Here is a 12426-nt window from a genome sequence, read left to right as displayed (position 1 = left end):
CACAGACATGATTAAAAAGAGCATGGGTGCAGGGAAAGAAACGGCATCATCTGGAGGATAAACACAGCGGATACTACGTCCATAAATAAGTCCATTTATATAATATAATAGAGAATAAAGTGCAAAAACATGTTCATCCACAATCAAAAGGACATTGAACGGTTACCCATGCTGTGCCGCCTCCAGGATGGCGTCAACCCCCAGGCTCATTTGCGTATATTAAAACTTATTTTTTCTCAGCAGTGCGGGCACATATGGACATGGAACCAACACAGGTGCCTTCAGCTGCCAAGCGCCCATGTAACAGGTCTGCCAGTGTCATAGGTACAAAACTTCTGACAGATGCCTTTAAATTCACTTACTGTCGCAACCACATCTTATGAGAGTTTGTTCCAAGCCTAAACTACTCTTTTGGTGTAAAAATATTGCCTGACATTGGTTCCGATCTTCCCCCATCTAATTTTAGACTGTGACCCTCTTTTCCTTTTAGACACCGGTCTTAACACCCCTAAACCTGGCAGTGGGAAATGGTAAATGAGGCAGGCCTGCCGGCCCATCCCCTTCCCCGCCATGCCCCCTTTTTTTAGACCTGGCGTGAGCAGGGACAAGTCGCAGATTGCAGCGCAAAGGACCTTTGTACTGCAATCTGCACCACAAAGACGCCTAATTTAGGCATATTTCTGTTTGACAAATGACCCCCTAAGTCCTTTAAGTCTCTCCTAAAATGTTTTATGCTTCAGACCCTCCACCATTTTTGTACCCCACGTTCACCCATTCAATATATATATATATATATATATATATATATATATATATATATATTTTTTTTTTTTGTAGGTTACTGGACACAGGATTCCAGATGTGGTCTCACTGGCGCTCTATCCAGTAAGATCACACTCTCCTTTCTACTGGTTATACCTCTAGCTATACAGCCAAGCATCTGACTTGCGTTCTCAGTGCACTCGGCGGTCTGATATCAGGACCCCTAGATCCTTCTCTTCTGAATTTTTGGCTAACATAAAACTGCCAATATGATAGTCCGATAGATTTTAGCAAAACAACTAGGTCAATTCAAGTAGTTGACCTAGTGTCTTGCTCAGGGTCTCTGTGAGCCGTTTATGCTGGTGACAGATGTCCTTTAAAGGGGCTGTCTCACCTCAGCAAGTGGCATTTATCATGTAGAGGAAGTGACTACAAGGCACTTACTAATCTATTGTGGATGGTCCATATTGTCTCCATGCTTATATTAGTTTTTCTATCACACTACACACTGCTCATTTCCAGGGGTTGCGACCACCTTTCGGTACAGCAGTGGTGGTCGTGCTTGCATTCTATAGGAAAGAGTGCCGGGAAAGCGGGAGTGTACAAAGGCACGCATGCACAGCATCTCCCGCCCGGCCACCTCGTGTCTGCACTGCCGCGGTGGTCGTAACCCCTGGTCACATGACATTTTTCTAGGTATCCAGAACTAATATATTTTATATCAAAGGTCAGTCCTCGTGGCTACAAATGTTTGAAGATTAACATGATCTATGGCTCAGAATCCAGTGTACTCCCAGGTGGTAATTGTAGGCAATGGAAGAGGCAAATGAGCAAATACTTTGAGTGAACGGCACATGAATAGTGCTCCGCCATCACCTAATATAAGAACTGGCAGGGACAGTTGGGCCCTGTTCTCAGAGGACTCCAGGATTTCATCATGTTTTATATTACTTGCCGCTGCTATCATTTATGACTATTACTGGTAACAGCAATATCACAAGCCACTTATCCCGAATGCAAAAACATTCAGCGAAGTTAAACTGCGTACAAGAGGAACACAAACATTTCCCAGAATTCCAGAGGAGCACGTATGGCCTATAAGTCTCCTCACGCCGATTAAGGAGCTCTCTCCAAGGAGAGATAGTACCCTCCAAATACTAACTTAGGCCTCTCACCCAGTTAAGCCAGTACTCTCTGCACTGATGAGGGGCAATCACCCCGAAACAGCCGTCTGCAGATGAGATGCTGGCTTATTTAATATCCACGTCATGTCCCAAGGCCTAGTTACAGGGTCGAACATTGACATATAGGATATCTGCCTTACATCTGGTGGCATCAGAGGGAGAGCTTGTTAAGAGCTCATCTGCATCCCTTTCTTCCCAGAATTCCAGAGGAGCACGTATGGCCTATAAGGCTCCATTCAGACGTCCGTAACAGCGGCAATGTGCGTTCAGCATTTTGCAGACCGCACATTGCCGGCACTAATAGAATATGGCTATTCTTGTCCGCAATTGCGGGCAAGAATAGGACATGTTCTATTTTTTCCAAGAATCGCGATTTTTCAGGAGTCCGCAATTCCGTATCCGGGCAGCACATCGTGCTGCCCCATGGAAATGAATGAGTCTGCAATTCCGTTCCGCAAAATGCGGAACGAAATTGCGGACGTGTGAATGGACCCTAAGTCTCCCCACGCCGATTAAGACGCTCTCTCTCTAAGGAGAGATAGCAACCCCCAAATCATGAACCTGAGATACAGCATGCTACAAGAGGGACACTTCTCATCGTAATCCCAGACTGTGGGGGTGTCTCTTTCTTATTCCCAGCTCTGGACTCCGCTTTAATCTGAGAAGCATAAAAAATAAGTACCCCTTGAACACGTACCAGACAGGTTTTTACAATATGAGGTGAAAATACAACAATGTGAGCAGAATACAGGAAATGACTTCAGCTCCTGACTGTCTTTTCTTAAAGAGCCTCTGTCAGCATGATCAACCCTATTAAACCAGGTGTACTGCTTGGTTGGGTTGATCATGCTGATTCAAATGATACCTTTCTTTACAGAGATATCTGCATTTTTATTCATATGCAAATGAATGGAGGGGGTGGAGCTGAATCTTTGGAGCACTGCTTTGGTAACACCCCTGAGCTCCACACATTCCTCCCTCCCCTAATTGACAGGGCTAGACATCAGCATGCTGAGTCCTAGCATGTACATGCCATATACACTACTTACTATAGCCTTGTCATGTCCAGAACAGAGGTTTTCGATGCTTAGAAAGATAATACGTATTACTGGTTTACTCACAGACAATATATAGGATTATAGAGACACCAGTAATATATATTAGCTTTCTGAGTATAGAAAACCTGTATTCTTAATATAGTAAGGCTATAGCCTTTTATTATGGGCTAAATGAGAGAGAGAGAGAGAAAAAAAACTGTAGAAAAAAAAAATGAAAAATCTAGAAGTCTCTCCTGAGATTTGAACCTGGGACAACTACACGCAAGGCTGATCACTTACCTCCAGAATATAGCTCTCTGATAGTCTCACAATCTAAGTTCTCTATCGGTATGTCTTTAGAGTGTGGGGGGAAACCGGAGAACCCGGAGGAAACCCAAGCAAACACAGGGAGAACATACAAGCTCCATGCAGATGTTGTCCTTGGTCGGCTTCAAACCTAGGACCCGAGCGCTGCAAGCCATTGTGTTTTCTATGGTTTTCCTTTGTAATTCCTCCTGGAAATGTATGAAGAACACCGGGTGTTACCATTCCCCTTGACAATAGGATGTACCGCTATGCATCCTCTTTCGCATTTCTGTGCTTGTATTAGGCCCCATTCACACGTCCGCAATTTCGTTCCGCAAAATTGCGGACCCATTCATTTCTATGAGGCAGCACGATGTGCTGCCCAGATACGGAAATGTAGACCTGCACTTCTGGGTCCGCAATTCCGTTCCCGAAATTCAAGAATAGTCATATTCTATTAGTGCCGGCAATGTGCGGTCCGCAAAATGCGGAACGCACACTGCCGCTGTCCGTGTTTTTACGGACATCTGAATGGAGCCTTACAGCCGTAAATGCTAACCTGATCGTGGGTCTGATCATCTGGTGATCAGATCTGCGACTGGGCTGGGATTTGCAGTCGTAGTGTGGGTGCAGAAATGCGACCTTGCAATACTGTGCAAAAAAAATTCTAGGGTGTATTCACATGCTGTGGTCAAATTGTGTTTTAGCCAATTTAATCACTGCATGTGTACGCATTGTAAGACCTTCCCTCAGCGACGATAGCGTGAAACCGTGTAGCGAAACATTCTATTGATAAGACGAATGGCGGAGGAATGCAGTAGTACAGTAAGGCACATGCATCCCTAGAAGTGCTGTATTGTGGTTTTAAAAAATAACCTGTCTATAGGAGCATTGTGGCTCCTTAAAACAACTGATTGGCAGGGTCACCATGAGATCTAATATTGATAGCCGAGCTTTACTATAGACAATCCGTTTTTATAACCTGGATACCAACTTTAACTAAAGGTTGCCACACAGAGTGGGATCGGCAAACAAATGTATCAGGGGTTTTTTCTGACTCCCCCGTGACGGGAGAAAGAAGAACCGGCCAAGTTTGATCAACATACCCAATCCTCCTAGGCCTGGCCTGGCAGTGGCTTATTTCCCTCTCCCCACCAAAAAAAATTTAAAAAATTGTCACTACAGCTCCCTTTTTAAGAGGATCTGTCACCTCTCCTAACATCTTTTTTAGTAATCACTCACATCCACCATGTAATAACAATTCCGGAGCATCTATTCTTATGACTCTATGTTGTGCCATTCCTTTATGACTCCTGGTAGAAATTATGAAGGAATTTGTAGCAGTTTGCAATGATGGTCCATCTGGGTGTTACCAGTTGCAGGTGTGTCCCTGCATAATCTGACACTGGCAGCTAATTGGATGACCGTGTCAGACTGTGCAGGGACACACCTCCAACTGGTAACTGGTAACCCCCATCAGGACCTTCACTGCAAATTCATTCATAACATTTAGCAGGAATAATACAGGAATGGCACATCATAGAGTCATAGGAATAGATGTTCCAGATGTTAATACATGGAGAATGCAAGTAGTTAGTAAAACAGACAAGTCAGGAGAGGTGGCAGGTCCTCTTTAAGCTACGAGTTGTTGTCCCTTCCATCCCTATAAGAGAAAAGAACTGGAATAGACATTGCAAAAGCCATTTTTTTAAAATCTTCTCTAAATGTGTGATCTTACAATGGAATTTAAAGAGCAAAAATCCAGAGTAGCCCGCGTCCATCACTGCCCTGCTACTCCTATGAGGCACATTATTCAGTGAACTGCCTTCACCACCACTCCCCTGCACACCTGCTTCTAATTGGTAATCTGCTTCTGCTATAAATGCTGGACAGCCCTCTCACACCTTGCCTGAGCTTAGGTTTCTAGTTTACCAGTGAAGGTGAGCTATTCTGATAGTCTGCCTGTTAACCAACTGCAATACTCTGCTGCCTGCCCCGACCTCGGACTAGTTTCACTGCCTTGCATGTACTCTGCCTGCCCTGACCTCTGCCTGTTTACTGACCACGAGTATCGCCTGACCCCTTAGTGCTTCTCTATGACCTCCGAGGGTCAGCTGCCAACTACACCAGGATTATTTCAAGAGGTAGCAGCCTGGTAGGTGATCTGCAGTGATGGCCAGATTCCTGTATAGAAGTTAAAGAGTAAAAACCAGGGGATCATCAGGATAATGCCCTTAAGTCTTTGCAAAGATTTAGGCTAGGCCTACACGACGACATGTGTTGCGCGACAGATAGGGCACAACGACACTGCAAAATTTGTTGCGCGCCACTTTGTCGCACCAATGTCGTGTGACAATTTTTATAATGATAGTCTATGGTGTCGCAATGCGACATGCTGGGACTGCGACAGTCTCGAATGGATTTTTGCGACTGTCGCGTCGCAGTGCAACACCATAGACTATCATTATAAAAACGGTCCCGCGACATTGGTGCGACAAAATGTCGTCCTTTAGACCTAGCCATAAACAGGCAGCCGTCTCCATTGGCTCAATGGCATATAGAACCTGCTAACCTACTGGACTGCATCATTTTCTAGGAATTCAATTCCTACTTGGCTTACACAGGTGGCTCCCTTTAAAACTTATCTTCTCCGTGACTTTCTCCTAAAATTCAGATCGCATCCACAAATGCATTTAGCAAAACTCCTATTACAGCTCTTTAAACGCACAGCAGGTGGAAGCCTCAGAGTGAAATGTTTCATTGATGAGGATTTCAATTACTGAAGCAAAATAATTATCTCTGTACTCTCAAGAAGAGATGTGCGATTATACGCTTTCTACTTTATCTACAAAGGTAAGAGCGCAAAATATCAATAGGGATGTGGTGCAGCCATCTATCCACATTTTTAACTATCAACTGTAAAAGTGTTCATCAATAGACATCAATTATCACCGCGTGGTTGCAAACTGCATGGAAACTTGATTGGGCTAATGGGCCACTTAAATGTAATGCAAGCAGGTATCACAGCATCTGCTCTGGAAGCAAGGGAAGTGCCCGTACCTGTGTGCCGAGGATGCCAGTTGATAACATGCATCTTTCCGCTAAGGCCCGATTCACCCAAATGAATTCAATATTGCCCGTGATGCAGCTGCACCACACATACTTTATAATACGGCAATTAGGTCCATATGTTCTTATAGGACATGGCCCTGGTGACCACCGGAGACAACTGACCACAATGGTCTACAATGGTCTCCAGGCTTATTCCGCGAGACCAGGACCAGAATGTGAAAGCGGGAGATGTGAATATCACCACCTACTTCTATGGGTATTTTGTACACACAGAGAAACATGTACTTAATGTAAGGTAGGAGGAAACATGAGGCTCCATCCACAGGAGGTGGACGACTAATCACAGTGCAAGTATATAGAGAGAGTCAATACCCGTGTAATAAGTGGAGAGATCCGGTATGTGCCATCTCACAAAATTAAATCAATAGGAATATTCTAGCAGCCTTCCATGGTATATAGACTGTCAATTTACCCCCCTTTGTATAAACCAATAATACAAGCGAGGATACAATGGCCCTTCAACACACATTATTAAAGGGAATCTGTCACAAGCTACATCAGTATCAGACCAATGTGTGCTGGTCACTACTTTGTAGGGCTTTTGGTCCCATCTTCATAGCTGCTGCCAATCCGGACTAATCAGTCTTTTTATTTTATGTTAATTAGCCCCTGGGTGCAATGAGGGTGATGCTGTTGCACTCAGAGGCTCCGCTCCCCGTCTCCTATGCTGTGCCTCCAACCACTAAGACTGACAGGCCAGGTAGTGAAAACATATTCATGCCCGGCCATGAAGCCTTGCGGGAGCGCGATGGAGGACCTGGTGGTCTCCACCTCTGTACAGTGCATGAACCAAACGGGCCCCCACTAGACTTCAGGTCCAGGCATGAATAGGTCAGTCTTAAGCCTCCTTCACACTTCAACGTTTTGGTCAGTGATTTCCATCAGTGATTTTGAGCCCAAACCAGGATGGAGCCTCCACAGACATCAGGTATAAGGGAAAGATCTGCACCTGTTCTGTGGTTAGAGCCGCACCTGGTTTTGGATTAAAATCACTGATGGAAATCACTGACCAAACACTGACGTGTGAATGAGGCTTTAGCCATGGGGGCGCAGCAAAGGAGACAGGGAGCTGAGCCTCTGGGTGCAACGGCACTGCCTTCATTGTGCCTAAGGGCTAACAGAACATAAAAATGCTTATTTCTCCGGATTAGCAGCATCTATGAGAATGTAGCAAGGGTGATACAAGTAGTGGCCGCTGCGCATCTAGATTAGGTTGCATTGATACTGATCCATCTCATGACACATTCCCTTTAATTGGTCCCGGGACAACTATTATGCGTTGAAACCATAACTATATGGAAAACTGGCAACTCGTTCTGAAGCCTTAAAATGCCAACCTGTAATAGGAAAAAAAGGAGGACTGGAGAAAACCAAGCACAAAAATAATACAGATAAAGCAAGTCCTTACATTTAGCTTTCAGAAGGAGCAACTGGAAACTGGTTAATCACTTTCTACAAGGATGGGGGTATCTTTTGGGTCTGTTCTTGGCACTTTGGTAATGTAAGGCATTGGGGGACATTATGGCTCACACTGTAATGGAGGGCATTGGCTGGCACAGTTAGGAGGGCATAGTGGCTCACACTGTAATGGAGGGCATTGGCTGGCACAGTTAGGAGGATATAGTGGCTCACACTGTAATGGAGGGCATTGGCTGGCACAGTTAGGAGGGCATAGTGGCTCACACTGTAATGGAGGGCATTGGCTGGCACAGTTAGGAGGGTATAGTGGCTCACACTGTAATAGAGGGCATTGGCTGGTACAGTTAGGAGGGTATAGTGGCTCACACTGTGATGGAGGGCATTAGCTGGCACAGTTAGGAGGGTATTAGGGCTCACACTGTAATGGAGGGCACTGGCTGGCACAGTTAGGAGGGCATAGTGGCTCACACTGTAATGGAGGGCAGTGACTGGCACAGTTAGGAGGGTATAGTGGCTCACACTGTAATGGAGGGCACTGGCTGGCACAGTTAGGAGGGCATAGTGGCTCACACTGTAATGGAGGGCACTGGCTGGCACAGTTAGGAGGGCATAGTGGCTCACACTGTAATGGAGGGCATTGGCTGGCACAGTTAGGAGGGTATTGTGGCTCATACTGTAATAGAGGGCATTGGCTGGCATAGTTAGGAGGGTATAGTGGCTCACACTGTAATGGAGGGCATTGGCTGGTACAGTTAGGAGGGCATAGTTGCTCACACTGTAATGGAGGGCACTGACTGGCACAGTTAGGAGGGTATAGTGGCTCACACTGTAATAGAGGGCATTGGCTGGTACAGTTAGGAGGGTATAGTGGCTCACACTGTGATGGAGGGCATTGGCTGGCACAGTTAGGAGGGTATTAGGGCTCACACTGTAATGGAGGGCACTGGCTGGCACAGTTAGGAGGGCATAGTGGCTCACACTGTAATGGAGGGCACTGGCTGGCACAGTTAGGAGGGTATAGTGGCTCACACTGTAATAGAGGGCATTGGCTGGTACAGTTAGGAGGGTATAGTGGCTCACACTGTAATGGAGGGCATTGGCTGGCACAGTTAGGAGGGCATAGTGGCTCACACTGTAATGGAGGGCACTGGCTGGCACAGTTAGGAGGGCATAGTGGCTCACACTGTAATGGAGGGCATTGGCTGGCACAGTTAGGAGGGTATTGTGGCTCATACTGTAATAGAGGGCATTGGCTGGCATAGTTAGGAGGGTATAGTGGCTCACACTGTAATGGAGGGCATTGGCTGGCATAGTTAGGAGGGTATAGTGGCTCACACTCTGATGGAGGGAATTGGCTGGCACAGTTAGGAGGGCATAGTGGCTCACACTGTAATGGAGGGCACTGGCTGGCACAGTTAGGAGGGTATAGTGGCTCACACTGTAATAGAGGGCATTGGCTGGTACAGTTAGGAGGGTATAGTGGTTCACACTGTAATAGAGGGCATTGGCTGGTACAGTTAGGAGGGTATTGTGGCTCACACTGTAATGGAGGGCATTGGCTGGCACAGTTAGGAGGGTATTGTGGCTCACACTGTAATGGAGGGCATTGGCTGGCACAGTTAGGAGGGTATTGTGGCTCACACTGTAATGGAGGGCATTGGCTGGCACAGTTAGGAGGGTATAGTGGCTCACACTGTAATGGAGGGCATTGGCTGGCACAGTTAGGAGGGTATTGTGGCTCACACTGTAATGGAGGGCACTGGCTGGCACAGTTAGGAGGGTATTGTGGCTCACACTGTAATGGAGGGCATTGGCTGGCACAGTTAGGAGGGTATTGTGGCTCACACTGTAATGGAGGGCATTGGCTGGCACAGTTAGGAGGGTATTGTGGCTCACACTGTAATGGAGGGCATTGGCTGGCACAGTTAGGAGGGTATTGTGGCTCACACTGTAATGGAGGGCATTGGCGGGCACAGTTAGGAGGGTATTGTGGCTCACACTATAATGGAGGGCATTGGCTGGCACAGTTAGGAGGGTATTGTGGCTCACACTGTAATGGAGGGCATTGGCTGGCACAGTTAGGAGGGTATTGTGGCTCACACTGTAATGGAGGGCATTGGCGGGCACAGTTAGGAGGGTATTGTGGCTCACACTGTAATGGAGGGCATTGGCTGGCACAGTTAGGAGGGTATAGTGGCTCACACTATAATGGAGGGCATTGGCTGGGACAGTTAGAAGGGTATTGTGGCTCACACTGTAATGGAGGGCATTGGCTGGTACAGTTAGGAGGGTATAGTGGCTCACACTATAATGGAGGGCATTGGCTGGCACAGTTAGGAGGGTATTGTGGCTCACACTGTAATGGAGGGCACTGGCTGGCACAGTTAGGAGGCTATTGTGGCTCACACTGTAATGGAGGGCATTGGCTGGCACAGTTAGGAGGGTATAGTGGCTCACACTGTAATGGAGGGCATTGGCTGGCACAGTTAGGAGGGCATAGTGGCTCACACTGTAATGGAGGGCACTGGCTGGCACAGTTAGGAGGGCATAGTGGCTCACACTGTAATGGAGGGCATTGGCTGGCACAGTTAGGAGGGTATAGTGGCTCACACTATAATGGAGGGCATTGGCTGGCACCGTTAGGAGGGTATTGTGGCTTACACTGTAATGGAGGGCATTGGCTGGCACAGTTAGGAGGGTATAGTGGCTCATACTGTAATAGAGGGCATTGGCTGGCACAGTTAGGAGGGTATTGTGGCTCACACTGTAATGGAGGGCATTGGCTGGCACAGTTAGGAGGGTATTGTGGCTCACACTGTAATGGAGGGCACTGGCTGGCACAGTTAGGAGGGTATTGTGGCTCACACTGTAATGGAGGGCACTGGCTGGCACAGTTAGGAATAGCAATGCCCCTGATCTGGTCTCCCGTCTACCCGGCCCTTTTCACAGGTCAATATTTGGTCAGAATTTTACATCAATAGTTGTAAATCACAAAACACGGAAAAGGTACAAATCTTTCCTTCGGGGTGGTGTCACACTCAGCATTTCTTTTAAATGCTTTGTTTTCTCTGATTTTTTTTTTTTATTTTCCGAAAAAATGATGTTAGATGAAAGTCAAAATAAAATATAAAATGCAGTACAAACAGTAAGGTTTATTTTGGCATTTTCTTCCCGGCAGACAGATGGTAGCTATAATTCAATGGTGAATTCTAAAACGTACTACAAAGCCTTGTCTTTACTGTACAGGGCGGGAAAACTCATGAATAAATCATGTAAGAAATGTATAAAAAAAATTATGTTGGAGGCCAAGTGGCTACCTTTGTAGCACTTCAAATCTGAGCAGGGATAATACAGCAACAGGGATTGTGTATCTGCTTCTTGTGGTTGCCCCACATCCTAATAAGCACTACAAAAAGCACTGATAATTTAAAGGGGTTGCCCCACGAAAAATAGACAGGTTTCAAACCAGCACCTGGATGCAAATTCTTGCCACGAGTTATTCAATAAAATGTATCTGTATAGCGCCACCTGCTGTTTGTTCTTTTTCTTATTTCTTTGACCTGCTCACTGAGATGGTCGCACATGCTCGGTTTCATCCTTCAACTGCCTCCTGAGCTGTGATAGGGAGAGCATGGACACACCCCCTGAGCTGTGATAGGGAGAGCATGGACACACCCCTCAGCTGCAGCAGAAAAGACACTCCCCTTCAGCTCCCAGCTTGATAGAAATCTAGCAGAGCAATGAATGGGGAAATCTCCGGATCTATGTGAGGTACAGGGCTGGTTCTAGCTTTGTCATGTACTATATGATGTCTGATTTTCATTTTCTTACATTAGACATGGGATAACCGCTTTAAAAAGGGTTTTTGCCGCCAGTACATATGGATGACCTATCCTCAGGATTGGTCATCAGTATCTGATCGGTAGGGATAGCACCCCTGCTGATCAGCTGTTTGAAGAGGAGGCAGCATTGGTACTAAAGATTACACTGCGCTTCGTGGTACAAGCTCTTGGAAGTACTCTGTACCGCCGAGACTTTCGAGACAACGAGCAATGTAATCTTGAAGTGTAAGTAGGGCTTGGAGAAACACTGCCTCCTCTTCAAACAGCTGTTCGTTGGGGGTGCGGGGTGTCAGACCCCCACCAATTAGATATTGCTGACGTATGCTGGGGATAGACCATCAATATGTACTGGCTGCACAACCCCTTTAATGCACTGAGGACAGGGACTGATGTAAGCAATTAGGACTGGAATATGTTGGAGCACTAGGCTGCTGCAATGGCCCGATACTTCAGCCATACATAAGACATTGGAAACATACACAGTACAACAACAAAAACAAGGCTAAAAATGGATAGCTTTGTATGATAAAGATTTGGGGGTATGCTCTCATTTAATCCACAGAGGCTCACCATCTTAAACATTAAAGGGGTTGTCTGGGTTCAGCTCTGAACCTGGACATACCCACAATTTCACTCAGGCAGCCCCCCTGTTATGAGCATTGGAGCATTTCCTTTGCCCTGTGCTGAATCGCGCAGGAAAAGGCATTTTATGGAGTTCCGGTGACGTACCGGGCTCTCCATAAG

General features: G+C 46.4%; 1 protein-coding gene across 1 annotated transcript in view; it reads right to left on the bottom strand.

Annotated features, from left to right (window-relative positions):
* Window positions 1–12426, bottom strand: part of IPO11 (importin 11) — a 565426-nt gene that overhangs the window by 481767 nt on the left and 71233 nt on the right. The window lies entirely within an intron of this gene.

The sequence above is a fragment of the Bufo bufo genome, chromosome 2 (assembly GCF_905171765.1).
Source record: "Bufo bufo chromosome 2, aBufBuf1.1, whole genome shotgun sequence".
Lineage (NCBI taxonomy): Eukaryota > Metazoa > Chordata > Amphibia > Anura > Bufonidae > Bufo > Bufo bufo.
This window is presented reverse-complemented; position numbering and strand designations above follow the sequence as displayed.